Source organism: Nilaparvata lugens, chromosome 10 (assembly GCF_014356525.2).
Source record: "Nilaparvata lugens isolate BPH chromosome 10, ASM1435652v1, whole genome shotgun sequence".
Taxonomy (NCBI): Eukaryota; Metazoa; Arthropoda; class Insecta; order Hemiptera; family Delphacidae; genus Nilaparvata; species Nilaparvata lugens.
The window spans coordinates 37,676,027-37,694,301 of record NC_052513.1 but is presented as its reverse complement, the minus strand read 5'-3'; positions in this window follow the sequence as shown (position 1 = coordinate 37,694,301).

Below are 18,275 nucleotides of genomic sequence, written 5' to 3'. Positions count from 1 at the left end.
ACGTCAAGAAAACTTGAATTTAATGAAACTTGACCAATGTAAACACCTCTTAACGGTGTAAAACATGTAACTAGATATAAAGAAAATAAAAATCTCAGAACCCTTTTTTGAAAAATTTTATCACAACAAATTTTATTACAAGTAGCCCTTTACAGAAAAGAGATAAATAAGATGTAACTAGATTCCTCAATCCCAATATCTGAGTGCTTCTGACAGATTGTATGAATTTTGTGAGATCCTAGCTCTCTGAAATCATCCACCCCAATTTATTTCCATCTCAAGAGTTGCTATGACGAGGCAGCCAAGCTGAAAAAGTGGCTAGTTCAGTCACATTGTTGCAAGGTACTCTTTCATCTTTTTCCCCAGCGCTAATCTTATTATTTCCCTCAAGTTCTGACATTTTTCTAACGTCTTGCTGTACGTCTTATTTTTTGCTTCCTCCCACTTTAAGAAAGTAATAGGTAGCACTTTTCAGAGTTAATGAAGTCTATATCTCATAATTCTGTACAGCGCATTTGAAGAGCTTACATTTTTCTCCTCTAATTTTCTGCTTTATGTTTTTTATTACTTGTTTTTTCTCTTCCACTTCTCATTGTTTCGAACATTTTTGTCTTTTCAATTTCTACTTCTTATTTTTCCTCCTTTTTCTCTCCACTCTACCATATAATTGCCCTCTCATCATGTAACACCTTCCTCAATTTTTTTGTAGTATTATTAACTTGGAAATAAAACAACCCAATTTTTCTCCCTCTTTCTCTCTTCCCTTCGCTCTTTACTCCCACAACTCGTCCTTGTACTCTCTCTCTCGATCTCTCTCTTTCCCTCAACAGCCTGCATCGCCTTCTACTTCTTCTCCTCCTCTAATAAAATAAATTTCTTCAAATTCTTCAAATTTCTTGAATTGAATTTGTTCCTTCACGAATTCTTCTTTTCACACCTTCAGTATTACCATAGAGAAACAATAGCGTAAGTAGATATCCCATGGTATAGGGAATTTATGTCGCAACTTTTACTGTTATCTCAAGCCGATTACTGTCGATTATTGTCAATTTTTTCTGTTTTGTTGGGGTGAGAGTGTATGAACGGCACAATATGAGAGACTACCAGCGTCACACAGCTGCATGGGAAAGAAACGTGAACTATCGGCTTGGGATAACAGTAAAAGTTTCGACATAAACGCCCTATACCATGAGATATCTACTTATGCTATTGTTCCACTATGGTATTACTTCTTGTCCTGTACTCCATAATTCTTTGCCACCTGATGTTTATCACAATCATTTCCACCTTTATTATTCCCTTTTTTCCTCTTTGGCACCTATAAAATCCTCCATTTTTGTCATATCCCACCATCCATCAATATAATTACACACTTTTTCTTCTCAACCTCAATAATAATCATTATTTTTATTCTCCTCTCTGTCATGTGACGTTCCAAGTTTTTTTCTCATTTTTGTTCCCACATTTGTGATTTCCTCTCCTATCTCCACACATCTTCCGCTCTTATATCTTTCACTTTATTTCCTGCTTCCACCAATTCTCTTCCAATCCTCCGCTTCCTCTCCTTCTTCATTCTACTTTTTTTACCCTTATCTTCATTCCCTACACCACTATTCCTTCCTCTATTTTTCTCACTTTCACTCACAATCTTTCACTTCAATTTTCTCACCTATCGGTCTTCACTCATCTCTCTTCCTGAGATGCATAGTAGATGCATAACAATATTATCTATTTCATCTATAGTTATTACAAATCATTTTTTTTCATATTATATACAGCTCAGTAATTATTTTCTCAATTTATATTTTGTAAATTCATCCATAATTTTGCTCTATTGTAAGCTATTGTATATAAGAGTGTATAAGCCAGTATATATTGTAATCTACATAAATAAAGTTCTCAATCAATCAATCACTTCCATTTTCTCACCTCTCGGTCTTCACTCATCTCTCTTCCTCATCGACCATTCATATTCAAGTACCTTCTCTTCTATAACCAATCTTTGAAATCTTACTTTTTATTTTTCATATTTTCCTGTTCCCATAGACGAACGGGAAGAAGATTTTACACCTCTGTAAAATCTAACTGTAACTTTTTCATATTTTTCTCGCCCCCACAAACGTCCAACACTGTACATTCCCTCAAAGACTTCAGTGAAACTCATTGCCAACCATCAGAATTGCCAACTGGGAGCACCAATGTTTATCTTCAAGAACTTCTGACAGTTTAAACTGAATCTCACTGACAGAAAGCCTTCTCACGATGGTGAACAACTTTACTCCCACGCCATAAAAGAAAGCTCAGCATTTTTTTTTTCCACCAATCTCTGTAAACCTGTTCAGTGTTCATTCTACTTGGCTAATTTTTCTACAGTGAAATGCACTGTAAACTGTCAGTATCCCCCATAAATAACATCAAAGCTGCCCATTCAACCAATACTGACAGTTTAAGTGTATTCTGGAAACAGTGAAATTCACTTTAAATTGTCAGGATTTCTCGTAAGCAACATCAAAGCTTCCCGTTCAACCAATGCTGACGGTTTATGTGTATCTGGAAACAGTGAAATTCACTTTAAATTGTCAGGATTTCTCGTAAGTAACATCAAAGCCTCCCATTCGACCAGCTCTGACAGGTTAGGGTGATTTCCTGCTCAGAAAGTGGCCCGTTTCTGTTAATAACCGCACTCCTTTCCTGTTCAAGACTCTTTTCACCGCTTGGCTGATCATATTCCAAGCCGCAGAAAGTAATTCAAAATTAAAAAATTCGCATCGCATCAGCTCAGCAGGTTGTTGGAGCATGAGGGTTTTTTCTGAGGTTTTTCTTCCCACAGTTTTCCGGGGGAAAAAACAATTTCCGGGCAAAAATGAGCCATACTGTTGCTCATTGATCTTATTTTGGGAGAATTTGTTAGAGAAACCTGGAGTACAGTAGCTGTGGTGGTCTCTTAGAAATTAACTATTTTATTGCTTAAAAATGTGAGCATTCCTTATAATGAAATCAATGCTTCTTATACGGTCATTATGAATGATGAATAATGAATTGCCAAATACAAGGAATATTTTTACAAATAAAAATAACCTATAAAATACATTAGTTTTTGGCATGACTGGAGAAAGAAGCCTTGATATGAAATGTGTGTTATATTATAGACTAGCAGGTAACCCGTGCTCCGCAAGGGTCTAATTAAAAACTTGAGGGAGTGGAATCTTGGAGAGTTTGAAATAGGCCTGAACCATCCTCGGTTAATTAAGAATCTGTATTATGCGAAATTTCAAGTTAATCAGTGCAGTACTTTGGACGTGATGATGCGTCAATAGTTATTTGTGCAACTAGTGCGCAAAGTGACAGTTTGCTGCACCGAAAGAAACGTTTACGCCCGAGCCGTAGGCGAGGGCGGAATGGTTTCTTGAGTGCAGCAGAGGAACTTTGCGCACGTATTTCACATTAAGTTTTTCCTACAGTTACCATTGAATATGAAAAGTGGGTAATTATGGGTAAAATTGCCTGAAATGCATCAAATGTTTTTCTGTGTAATTTTATTATTGATAAAAACCTTAATCCTACAATCCTAAAGTCCTCGTTGTCCTTGGTTATAATATATAATTAATAATAATTAGCGCGTTGTGCTTGGTTGCACCTCTGCTCACTATAGCAGCCACAGCAGTCACTGTTACCAACTTCATTTTGATTTTGCTGCACTGTTGCTCCATATAACCTACTAAGTATTTTGCGTTGCCATGTTGCAAATCTGGAGTGCAGAAAAATTTTTCCCGCACTAGAGCGGAAAAGTGATTCTTTGCGTTCTGTAATCAGTGCAGCAATGGCCACTTTTTAACGTAACTGTAGGAAAACATAATTTTCCTATCCCGTACATGTATAAGCCAGTTCTTTCTTTATTACAGTATAGATCTGTTCTACTATACCAAGGTTAAGCTTGAACTGTCATTCTGCACGTTAAAAACCTACTATTATTCTACTACTATTATTATAAGTAGAATTGATTACTATTATTATAAAGAGAACTGAAAATAACTCTACAAAATGAAGAATGTTTCCATTTCTCATTCTTCGTCATATATTATGTGTATTGTTACAGGGAATAATGACTGTAATGATAACGAATCTATTAGGAGATGGGATTTGCAAACTAGAATATCTTACAAATTTGAAATACAGATCTAGTAGAAATTAGTAGATAATAGTGTAATAATATATGGAGTAGGAGAGCTGATAATCGAATATTTGTCATGTTTTAAACTTCTTCATTGTTTCATATGACATAGCATGTGTACATTGTTATATCATAGAAGGGCATCTGTAAATAATGGGCCTCATGCCTCAAGATAATTAGGAATTGATATATCTGGGTCACTATAATTATCTATCATTCAAAATACCTCTGATTGGAATAGGCTATTCCACTCCATAACAGATGAGATTTATGTATCTCGTTTATTGAAGAGGCTTTGATTCATAAAACTTTACTATATGAACTTGCTTTTTTTAAAGTGGATGTCTTATTCAATAAACTCATACCGTATTCAATGTGATTAATTGAATCAACAAACCATCAATATGACACTGAGATTGATGCCCGGTTGCACAAGAGCCTGTCAAATTCTAATCATGATTAAATACCACGAGTACCAATGGAAGAAAGCTTTTTCGAAAAAAAGTATTCTCTGATTACAGATGGAAATAATGTATATATTTCCAAATATATAATCAAATAGTCTTGAATGTAATCAAATGAAGATGGTTGATATGAAGAGTATTATTTATTCAATATGTATACTTTATTTCCCGGGCTGACAAATAATTTTTGTATAAACTTAGTAGCGCTCATCGAATTTCCATCTAGCTGTTTACCCTGTTGTCAATATTTGCAGTAGCAGAAGTCTTCGGGCTCATTTGCAGCATTCAATTGGGTGATTAAAATTCAACAGGCTTTTATGCAACAGGAGCTCAGTATTTTTTAATGATATTTTAATCAATTTTATCAGCCATATTTCTCATAACATAATATATAACACAGCACCGTGTATACGCTCCTGACTCTAGATTAGAATTCCCTGTTATAGGCTCTATCCACAACATGTGCCTTATATTATTGATGATGTAGTTCGGCTAGAGCGTTGAGTTGGGGGGGTCTTGTTGAGGGGTGCCAAGGGGTGACTAGGGGAGCCAGAAGGGATCCAAAGGGGGAAGTAACAAGCAGCTTAATATGATAGGGGCCTCGGAGAGATGCCGAAATTTGAATTGATCGTGCGCTGGGGCCAAATTCCAAATTCCAAATATAATGCAGCTTGTTCGTTTTCCGGGGTTGCTTCAGAATTTTGGATGGTTAAGTCGGAATGTGGGTTGAGGCATGTATAGGCAGGCATGGGTTGTGTGGGATAGGATATGAACAATTCTAATATAATATGTTATTCAGAACATATAGTCTATAATATATAGTCTATTCAGACTAAGATTCTTTGTTCCATAGTAGATATATTTACACACTCACTTTTTTGGTTGAGGAATGTGTAAAAAAAATCACCCCTGAAAAGAAGCTATAATGCCTATACCACTGATTTATGTGGTTACATTACAATATTATATCATCGTTATCAAATGTGCATCCAATCTTTATTCTTATCAATTACTCTATTACACTTTGTAAAATTCGTTGCATTATTGACAATACTATTCAATGTGAAGATTAGTAGTGTATAAGCTAGTATAAAAATTGTAAAATACATGAAAAAAGAACTCTAATGAAATTCAATCTCATCTCTCTTACTCTCTACTCGCACTCTCTCTTCCTCTCTTACTCACTCTCACTCACTTTCTCAATCACACTCCTATCTATGAAGCCTGGTTCTCTCTAGTAAGGTTAGTGGTCGAGTAGCTGAGATACTGACTCTACCGAGCTAACTCTACTCTACTCACTTGGTCGAGTATTGTTTTCACTACAATTGAGAATAGTGGGTAAAGTGTGTTGTCTTGTGATGAGAAATAGGACAGGTTCAGCCTAGATTTTCCTTCGATGTCATAATTATATTATGATTGTAGTATTTTGTACAATAAATGAATAAATAAATAACCTTGGAATGTCAATACTTTTCTACAAATTAACACTTGGAAAACAATTTAATATTCACACTTTTTAATAAATTAATACTTTTTAATAATAACAACACTTCTTATACTTGATAGCCTAGGGCACGACTCTACTCTACTAGCTCGAGACTGTTTTCATTAGCATAGTAGTGGTAGAGTAGAGTGTTGGTGGGGGTAGGCAAGTGGTAGAGTACTATCCCACGGTGCTATACCACTCTATTCTACTAGTACTACTATGAACTAAATATATAAACTAGAACTACTCTATCATGAATCTATTCTACCATGAACGTTTCCATTGGGAGAGTTCACAAGATAGTTAATACTTGCCGAGGGGACTCTACCACTTACTCTACTACTAGTAATGAAAACCAAGCTTAATGCAATTCCTTGACATTATGTTTTTACTTTCCTTGCCCTATTACCATAGGTAAGGAAAGTATTGCATTCCAAAAAAAATTAAGGTACCCTAATTTCAAGTTTTCTATACGTTTCAAGGTCCAAGGTTTTTCTATACGTTCAAGGTGTGTGGTGTGTGTGTGTGTGTGTGTGTGTGTGTGTGTGTGTGTGTGTATGTGTGTGTGTATGTGTGTATGTCTGTGAACACGATAACTCCATTCCTAATTAACCGATATACTTGAAATTTTAAACTTAAGGTCCTTATACCATGAGGACCCGACAATAAGAAATTCAATAAAATTCAATTCAAGATGGCGGAAAAAATGGCGGATAATATTACTAAAAAACCATGTTTTTCACGTTTTTCTCGAAAACGGCTCTAACGATTTTCTTTAAATTTATATCATGGATATCTATTCATAAGTCCCATCAACTGGCATAAGTCTCATTTCAGGGAAAATTTCAGGAGCTCCGTGATATTCTTGAGAAAAATGGCGGATAATGACTAAAAAGCCATGTTTTTCACGATTTTGTTATTCCGATTTTTTTCAAATCCATACCCTGTATAGTTATTTATTAGCTCTATCAACTGACATGAGTCTTTTTCCTGGGGTACTAATGGGGGTCCACCCATCCTTGAGAAATGGACTTTGTAACCTCCTTCTCGTGCATGAGGTAGGTAGGTACACGGTTTTTACTTTTTCTTCTTCCATATACCGTTGGTAGGTAGAGCAGTTTATAAATAGAACACAGTCATAGTCAAGATATTCCATCTGTAGAACAGCTGTTTTGACGAATTTCAAAAAAATCATTGAATTTCACAATTTACATAAAGGAAAAAGTACTCTGAAAACAATTGTATATACACATATACAGTAGTCTGATCGTAGTTGCAAATATGTTGCCGTCAATCGTCATTATGTTATTCCCCTAAATTATTCTCGTTTGATAATGAGGCTTATAGTTCAATGAGCAAGGAAAGTTGTGTGAGTGTACCACACCAGATTTTTTCAGAATTCTTCTTCAATTCATAAACTTCTTTTCTCTCAACTTTAAAGCACTCTCACATTCTTTTTCTCTTTCTCTCTCTCCATTCTCTTTCTCTTTCTTCACTCTTACTCTCTTCCCCTCTCAGCAGTGGATATTTGATTCAATTCCGCATCACCATCTGTCATAGCTCATCAGGGGATCTTTTGTTCCTCTCACAAAAGAGCTGTCAACTGTCTGAGTTGTCCTGTCAATAGTCAATATGCCTTCCGCCCAATAATTGTCATAATTGTTTGAATCGTGTTAATTAGAGTCGCTCCCATTCAATCAGTTGAGTTTTTTCCATCCTCAAAATTCCTATTGACTAGAACGTCCATGGAATCCCGAATTCTATTGCCCCGATTCTACAAATCTCTATTGGAGTAAATTTCCATAAAAACTTGAATCACTATTCCAAATCACAATTGAAGTGAATTTCCATAAAAAATGTAATTCCCATTTATCAATTCAGCGATTGATTGAAATTCTCATAAGAGCCGAAGTCTCCGTGCAATCGGCAAATTTTAGTAAAAACTGTAATCATCATGTATCACCATTATTCGGCAGTATAGCATGATTGGCTGTATTGTTTTCTGGCAGATTCTTTATTATTCTGTTACTCTCTGTTCATCCCAATATTGCCGTTCCATCAAAATCACCACCCATGCACTTATTGTAGGGAGTGTATCAGATCGTCATGCTTTCATTTCATCAAGTACTCACATTTTGTCCATTTGCTGAGATTCTGAATCAAATGGGAAGTTTAGCCATTTGGTTCGTCAAGTTTCACGGAATCGAGTTTTCATTGCAGGCTGACCCTTTTTTATATAATAAGTCATGAGCTTATTTATCACTTTCATATGGTTTTCATGTATGACCATGGCAAAATATTATTCATTTTTACTTCCCTTGCACTATTACCATAGGTAAGGAAAGTATTGCTTTCCGAAAAAAATTAAGGTACCCCAATTTCTGAATTTCTATACGTTTCAAGGTCCCCTGAGTCCAAAAAAGTGGTTTTTGGGTATTGATCTGTATGTGTGTGTGTGTGTGTGTATGAGTGTATGTGCGTCTGTGTACACGATATCTCATCTCCCAATTAACGGAATGACTTGAAATTTGGAACTTAAGGTCCTCACAATATGAGGATCCGCCTTATTTCGATAAAATGCAATTCAAGATGGCGGCCAAAATGGAGAAAATGTTGTCAAAAACAGGGTTTTTCGCGATTTTCTCGAAAACAGCTCCAACGATTTCGATTAAATTCATACCTGAAATAGTCATTGATAAGCTCTATCAACTGCCACAAGTCCCATATCTGTAAAAATTTCTGGAGCTCCGCCCCATCTATGCAAAGTTTGATTTTAGATTCCCAATTATCAGGCTCCAGATGCAATTTAGACAAAAAATCTCGAGTGGAGAAGATTAAGCATGAAGATCTCTACAATTAATGTCTAGTAATATTTTCACCTAGAATTGAAAATAAGCTCGAAAATCGAGAGAATGTGATTATCCAATTGCAAACTGTTGGCAACAGTTGAATGATTCACTATGAAGAGATGGCAGACCTCGTATGTCTCCAGCGTTATAGTCCTGTCACCGGCTGGTTAAGATCTTAGAATAGTTGACTTGAGATACGCGTGAACACTAGCGTCAGGTGATCAATTTTTATAACGGCAAGGAAAGTTGTGTGAGTGCGCCACACCAGATTTTTGAATCAGCGCTTGTTCTCATTATGGCACTCAATGAATGTTAAATACTTATTCAATCACTTTTATTTACTCATCTACATCGTTGCATACTAGTTAGGGATGAAGAAGCTGGTGAGTCTGGGTAGAGGTCAGGTCAAGCAGGTGATAGCCCTGATAACACTGGACATGGCCACTTCAGGAGGGACCGCGTCAAACTGAGCTGGCGACAAAGTGGGCTGACGACAAACTGGGCTGGTTTTCCAGCCCAGTTTGTCGTTGCATGCACCGCCAAACTGGCATTCTAAGGAATGCAGCCCAGTTTGAAGGCGTGCAACTTTGTCGTTCAGTGACGAAATCTGAGGAGTGCCAGTTTGTCGTTGCATGCACCGCCAAACTGGCACTCTAAGGAATGCAGCCCAGTTTGACGGCGTGCAACTTTGTCGGTAGCCCTTTTTGTCGTCAGCCCAGTTTGTCATCGTCCCCTTCAGGGAACATCTCTACACAATTGGTCTCAGAAATGAAAGTCAGATTTATAGACTCTGTAATCAGTGAGAAGAAGGGATCTGTTTGGCTGCAAGCAGCCAGGTTAGGAATGGGATGTTAGTATAGGGAAAAAACCCTGGACCTTGTGAAGAACACAGGTATTGGTTTGCCCAACTAACATACTTGGGAACACAATAAGCTTCGGTTAACGTGTGAGGTTCTTGAAACCGTCCCTTCAAAAACATAAACATGGGGATGGAGAGAATTGGTTAGCGAGAATTTAAAGTTAGAGGTTGAAAATAGTATAATCCTGAGCTGGATTTTATTATGACAATGTGAATATTAATTTGAGTTTCTACTAAACCCTTGGAAATCCAAAAAAAAAACGAAATAGAATTATCATTACTATTCTTCCTGATAGATTAGATACAACCATAGAAATGAAGATATTTAACTATGAAGATATTTAATTCATAAAGAATCATATGAGGACTTTAAAGTGTTCAATGTAAGGCAGCTATTTGTGAGATTTGCCTTAATTTAAATGCACTCTCACCATAACCAAATTTTTAACAATACAATAGATCATAGATACCCCACCAGAGCATCACATATAAACAATACAGACTCTAAGATTAAATAAAACATATTCAACAACTAATATTCAGTACCTGTCACACATAATACTTAGAAACTTACCTGACTATCTTAAAACTTTTCAAAATTACAGATCAGGCCATATAAGCGACTTGTTGAGAAGTGGTTAATTATAAGTGACCAAGAGGAGTCTGAACGCGTGCTGCTCTCTGTATATAGGTAGGGAGTGTGGAACTTGGTGATCTTGTCTGTGGTCCTTCAAAATTCAAGTCCCACAGTGCTTATTATTATTTTATTTTTTTTTTGTAGCCAGTGTAGTTTACTGTTATAGTATTACATGTTTCTGGGGAAGTCTCCGATATGTTCTTAAATAGTTCTCAACAACAGAATACTGGAACAGGTATCACATTTCAAATATTTGGGATGTGATATTACATACGAGGAAGACCATGACTTGGATGCAAAAATTAACAGATTCCAGTAAATATGCGGAACTATCAACAGAACTCTTAAAAATAAAGCTCGAAAAGAGACGAAGCTCAAATTTTATAAAGTAATGGCCGTCCCTACACTTTTGTATGGCTCTGAAACCTGGGTACTAAAGAGAAGGTAGTGGAGCAGGTTATAGGCGGCCGAAATGAGATTTTTAAGGTCAGTGAAGGAATGCACCAGAGAGAACAGGCTTTATAATATTGATATCCGTAGAGAGCTCAATGTGATCTCCATACCTCAACGAGTTGACGAGAATCGACAACAGTGGAGAGAACGTGTTGAGAGAATGGGAAACGGAAGAATCCCGAAAGCTGCCTTTGCTTACAAGCCAGAAGGGAGGAGAAGTATTGGCTGACCAAGAAAAAGGTGGGAGAATGTTTGAAGGCGGAACAGGTATTAATGCCTACCCCTGTAAGAAGACGACGACGACGACGAGTATTACATGTTTTTGATTGGATTGTCCATCGTCATCACCATCTTTCATTCTAAGTTTGGAAAATTCTTTATAACTTGGTATTTAATTGCATTGCTATAGTGTATCTACCTTTTAGTTTTACTAACTTTTAGTCATTAATTATAACTGGCTGTTTCTGCAGCCAATTATTTGTTTTTCTGCCTATAATAATCAACATTTACTCATATCTTTTTTTTCCAATCTGTATTTTCTCAATTTAGTTTTACTATATATCATTTTCATAATTTAGTTTATCGATTTTAAATTCAGCGAATTACGCCAGGCCCTCACAAACACAGGCTTAAGCCTACATGTGAGTCTCTCATAACGTAAGGGTATATATAAATGTACTGTAACTGTACTGTATTATTTGTAAATTGTGAGAATAAAAATTTGATTTGATTTGATTTGATAACCTATAGATTAATAAAAACATGTAGTAACCTTTTTATTAAAAAATTTTAAAACTATGAAACATTTCAACGACTAGTTTCAGCCTACCTGATTTAGGTCAAGGTGCAGTTATATTTAGATTAAAATGGGTTACAGAAATTAAGGTTTGTGGGGGCATATCTTAAATATTTTAACGAAATTGGATTCAAAAGTAAAATGAATTATAAATTTGTTTGAATTATGTTCTAAATTATGTACATATCGCCCGTGATACTTTGGTTATTTTCAAGTATTAATAAAGTAGCCCATGAATGTGAAGTTATTTTAACCTAGATTATTTTTGACTCTGATAGAACCAACCAATTCTTCAAACCCCATTATAATAACTTTAAACCTTATGATTCTTGAATCCGTGTTTTCAAAAACATAAACATAAACATGGGCTAGGGAGAAGTTGGTTAAAGGTTGGAAATGAGATAATCATAAGCTGGATTTTATTATGACAATGATTTTGATATTGATTTGAGTTTTTACTAAACCCTGGAAATCCGAAAAAACGGAATAAAATTATCATTATTATTCTTCCTGATAGATTAGATATAACCAAAGAAATTAAAATATTCACCTACATTAATTATAACAATATAAAAACATGTACTAACCTTTCTGTTAGGAGCATTTTAAAACTCTGTAACATTTCAACGACTAGTTTCAGCCTACTCTGGTCATTTTCAAGTTTCATTAAAGTAGCCCATGAATGTGAAGTGATTTTAACCTAGATTATTTGACTCTGATAGAACCAACCAATTCCTCAAATTCCATTATAATCTATCCAGTCCTGCACTCCAATATGCTAATGCATCAACATGGTCTTCCTATCATTAATTCCTTACAGAGGATCAACTCATGTTTAAAAGGGCACATGTGATCAAGAGACTGAGGAGAATTATCCTTATGGACGCAAATTAGACAGCTGAAAGGTGTCCTTCAAGATTCTCTTCCTACTGTTATCATTGGTGGAATGGGAAGCTGGGATATTATTTACAATGGATTCTGACAATTCAAAGTGAATTCCATTGCTTCCAGATCTACTTGAAGTGACAGCTTTGGTTAAATGGCAAGAGAATATCATAGAGAAACAATAGCGTAAGTAGATATCCCATGGTATAGACGTTAATGTCGCAACTTTTACCGTTATCTCAAGCCGATTACTGTCGATTTTCACTGTTTTAACCGGGTAAGAGTGTATGAACGGCACAATATGAGAGACTACCAGCGTCATAAAGCTTCACGGAAAAGAAACTACGTGGACTAGGCTTGAGAAACAGTAAAAGTTACGACATTAACGCCCTATACCATGGGCTATCTACTTATGCTATTGTTTCTCATGAGAATTGCTATTAATAAGGTATGCTGACAAATTTATAGTGAATTCTAATGTTTCAGATCTACTTAAGCTGACAGCTTTGGTTAAATGGGAAGCAGTAATGCTATTCACAAGGAATTCGTCAATTACAGTGGGACTCAACGGTACATATATGGGATCCGATTAAGAGATTACAACACTAGCGCTTGTGGCAGCTGGTGGCGAATCATGGAATTAAGGCCACTCTATGGTGAGATTTTTTTTTTTTTAAACATCTTTATTGCCCATAAAAACAAAATACAAATAAAAAAACTTCAAAAGAAATATTCTAGATTAATTAAATATTATGCTATTTTAAATATAAATTCAAATTACATGGCACCACCCAGCAAGGGCAAACCCTGACCGCTGAGTGAGAGTATCAGCTGTAGACAATATAAAAAATTTATTTACTAATAATCAAAGCTACAAAAAAATCGAAGTTAACAATATACTGATTATATAGATTCACTATAAACTGTCACAGTATTGTTTGAATGGGGTGCAGTGGAGTAATTCATAAGGAATGCTGACTGTGCAAAGTAAATCTCACCGCATACTATCGATCCCACGTAAGAAATCACATTAGATGGAGTGAAATGCGAATAATTGAAAAAAGAGATAAAGGATGAGAGGGGAGCTGTGCGGGATGTACTACAGTATTAGAATACTAATAACCTATTTCGGACTATATATTTATCACATTGTGTACAAATACTTAACATGAGGAAAGGCACAACAGGCTCATGCCCAAAACTGTCCCATTTCCAATTTATACTATAATATCCAAATCAAAATGTTACTATGGTTACTAAGGTTACTATGTGTAACCTTATCTAAATTTGGGAGAGGAATAGCACAAGGTTACCTTATTTTTCCTCTCCCTATCATTTTGATAATTTCCTATTATTTGGGAGAGGAATAGCACAAGGTTACTTTATTTTTTTCTTACTATCACATTGATGATGTACATATTATATGAATGAATCAATAAAGAATAGCCAATAATGACAGGACAAGTGTGTTTTGAACATGTGTGTACACACATGCTCGTTATGCAAGATGTGTCATCAACGAAGTATTTCGAACGAAATTTCTCGATGTTAGGATTTGTAGCTTTGATTTTTGTTCTTATTCTTTCTTCGCTGCTCTATTTGAGGTTGAATCATTTTTGTATCATTACAAATTGTTAGTGGTTTATTTATTGTTATTAGTTGTTTATTGTATTGTTGTAATTGGAACTTTATTCATTGGGAGTTTACATTCATGAACAAGATAAGTAATGTAAATACAACATCAATTGGGAACTTTCAACACAAAACTCCAAGGGTGGGCACACACCAGTTAGTTAAGAAAATACAAGACACGTTTAGTCACAATAATTCACATAGTTGATTATGAAGACATGTCTAATTGCGATGGCTAATCGGTGTGTGCTGCTCCATAAGCAACTATGTGAAGTATTGTGACTAATTAACGTGTCTTGTCTTTTCTTGACTAACTGGCATGTGCCCACCCTTAAGCTGTGTTTACACCAAATTTATCAACCAAATGTTTATTTTTCCGTCCTTATAGATTCTATTTGATTTAACATAACTCATCATTCATATGATGTGCATATGAGTTTTTCAAGCTGCGTTCAATCTAATAGAATCTATAAGGACGGAGAAAACATTTTGTTGATAACTTTGGTGTGAACGCAGCTCAACTTGTTATCTTTTCATAACAGTTAGTTGCTAAAACAGTCATATGGCGTATGTTCTGTGTACAGTAAATTGTTCCAGTTCCAATCGTAAATTGTTCCATCACGTGACTAGTGCAAAATGTTCCCTTGGAACGCCATTTCAAAATTGTTGGTTCAAGCTTTTGGCGCGTGCATATAAAGTTGATTTACACTAAACTGTGTCGTTTACTAGCTGCGTGAATGAAGAAAGGCTGTTTTACAAACCTACCGTCTAGAAAAGTGTAGATTCCATTACTCCGAAATTTTCTTTCCAGAAAAATTCATTCAATGAATGATTATCAAACATCATATTGTATATGATGTGTATTGTATTGTGTAGTGTATTCCATTACTCCCAAATTTTCTTTCGAGAAAAATTCATTCAATGAATGGTTATCAAACATCATATTGTTGGTTATGTATTCTATGCTATGGTGAACAAACTATCAGCGCATTCGCAGAGAAGCAAGCAGACTACAATAATCAACCAATCAGAGCTCAGATAGTTGAAACTGTACCAGGTCGGACAATTTACCACACTTCGACTGTGAGGCAGGATTTTGGAGCTGGAACAGGTTTCTGTAACAGAATCTGTCAAAACTCCTCCCATGGAACGCGGAACTTTTTACTTGGTAAATTTATTGTGAATCGGACAATTTACCACCTTCCATGTACACAGAACGGGCCCCTTGTGACTGTGTTCACATGATTGGTATCCATGTAGAGCTTGCCTACATCAGTATGTTAGAAGCTGTTGTCAAACAGATGTTTCTTGTTCGATTGCTTTCGCGTGAATGTCTTTCACGTTCACACTTGCTTGACACACTTGTCCTGTCGTTAGTGATCATCCTTACAAATAATAATAATCAATCAAATTTATTTTGGTGATTGAAAATATAGTATATTTCGCACCTAGAGCAGAAAATGAGATTTTTCCAGGTCGAAATCGGTTTTCAAGTCCGAGGCCGTAGGCCGAGGACTAGAAAAGATTGAGAGCTGGAAAAAACATTTTTGCCCGTGGTGCGAACGATATTTTTCGCCACACTACAGGTATTGCTGACAAAATAAAATAATGAAGAATACAAAATAAAGAATACTCGTTAAGCTATCATACCTATCTCTTGATTTTAGTGGTAGAAGATTTGCAGTCAGGATTTCAGATTCTTTTAAAATTTCACTTGGAATACCAAAGTCATCTTCAAGCATTTTTGAAAATTCGGAATGCACTAATCAACAATAAATAATTGAATAAAACTGGTTGCGAAGCGAATTAGTTTGATTCGAAACTGGAACTGAAATCATGGCGACTTCAGCTGATGATGAAAGTGGACACTCGCCCGATCTAGCGGATGACTTATTAACTACTTTCATGAGCGGCTGGAAAGAGACAACTTTCTAACCTAGACCGGGAAAGAAACCCCTTTTCTGACGTCGTCTGCAAACAAGGTCTTTCAGATCTACGTAGGGACTGGAAAACAGCTGCTTTCTGTGCAGTGTGGCGAAAAATTCATAACATAAATTCGGGTTGATAGAATTGGCTAACTCGGAATTCGCTGACTCGCCATATATGATCAGAGCAGTTTTGATTCAAACGGCAGCTTAACATGTAGTCAGCGAATTCCGAGTTAACCCAAAAATTCTATCAACCCAAAAATTCTTATATAAACATCGAACGTTATGTTCAGCAAACAGAACATAGATGACACGTGACAAAATCAGTTACATGCACGGATCAGCAAAACTCAGTCTCCAAACTTTGAACGGAAATTTTCGGGCGTTTTCTTCTACATGGGAGGGAAGTTTCTTGCTAGACATCCTGCAGTTGGTAACACTGGTGTCGTACATAACATGTTAAATAAGCGAGAAATAAGTAGACGACGTTTTCAGATTGCAAGAAACGCTGGAGGATGCTGAGGGGTGTTATTTATAAGGGGTGGAAGGGTGTGGGAATGAAGAGAGGGCAAGGAACAGCAGGAAGAAGAGGGGGAACAGGTGTTCAGGAAGAATGAAGAAGTGGGAGAAAGGAGGAGGTGATTGGAAAGGAGTAGGAAAGGAAGAGGAGGAGGAAAAGTAGGATGAAAAGGATAAGGGGGAGTAGAAGGAGAAGCAGGAGTTGAAGGGGGGGAAGTGGAAGACGGAAAAGGAAGAGAAGATGGTGGTGAATGAGTAGAAGGTGAAGGATTAGCAGAGGATGGAGAAAAAGGAGGAGAAGGATGAGGCGAAGGAGGAGAAAGATAGGGAAGAGAGAGAGGAGGAAATGGACGAGATGAAGAAGGACGAAGAAATGAAGTAGGTGGAGGAGTGAATGGTCGAGAAGAAGGTGGTGGGAGTGAAGAAAAGACAATAAAAAAGAAGAAGAAGAAGAAGAAGAAGAAGAAGAAAAAGAAGAAGAAGAAGAAGAAGAAGAAGAAGAAGAAGAAGAAATAGAAGAAGAAGAAGAAGAAGAAGAAGAAGAAGATGATGATGATGATGATGATGAAGAAGAAGAAGAAGAATATGAAAATGGAGAAGTGAAAGACGGATAAAGAAGAGAAACAGGTGGTGACTGAGAAGAAGAAGGAGGATTAGGCAAGGGAGAAGGAGGATTATGCAACGGAGAAGAAGAATGAGGTTAAGGTGGAGGAAGATGGGGAAAAGAGAAGAAGGAGATGGTCGAGAAAAAGGAGGTGGAAGAGATGAAGAAAGAGGAGAAGTGATTGAAGTTGGAGGAAGTGGATAAAGACAATGAAGAAGAAGAAGAAGAAGAAGAAGAAGAAGAAGAAAAAGAAGAAGAAGAAGAAGAAGAAGAAGAAGAAGAAGAAGAAGAGAAGAAGAAGAAGAAGAAGAAGAAGAAGAAGAAGAAGAAGAAGAAGAAAAGGAAGAAGAAGAAGAAAAAGAAGAAGAAGAAGAAGAAGAAGAAGAAGATGTAGAACAAGGAAAAGTGGAAAAAGAAGAGGGAGAAAAAGGAGAAGTGGAAGTAAAAGGAGGAGCTATAGGTGCTAGAGGAAATGCAGCTAGAAAAACATGAATTAGGGTAAAAGGGCTGTGAGATGTAATTGATAGGGTTAGAAGAGGATGAGGGAAAAGAAACAAGACGGAAAAAAGGAGTAGGTGGAAAGAGAAGAAGCTGGTGGTGGATAGGTAGAAGAAGTTAGTGGAACGAGGTAAAAAAGGAAGTGTTAAGTGTGTATGCTCTACAAATTTAAGCTTTACTTCCGGTTCACACTCAACCGTTAACCGATAACAGTTTATACCTCACACAGCGTTTTTCCTCTACACCTTCTTCTCCTTCTTCTTCTTCTTCTTCTTCTTCTTCTTCTTCTTCTTCTTCTTCCTCTTCTTCTCTTCTTCTTCTTCTTCTTCTTCTTCTTCTTCTTCTTCTTCTTCTTCTTCTTCTTCTTCTTCTTCTCTTCTTCTTTCCTTCTTCTCCCTTGTCATCAAAAATCTCAATATTCCTTCATCACAGCCAGCGCCACCTCAATCTTCCTCATCCTTAACCACATCCTCCCGATTTCACGACCTATTAAC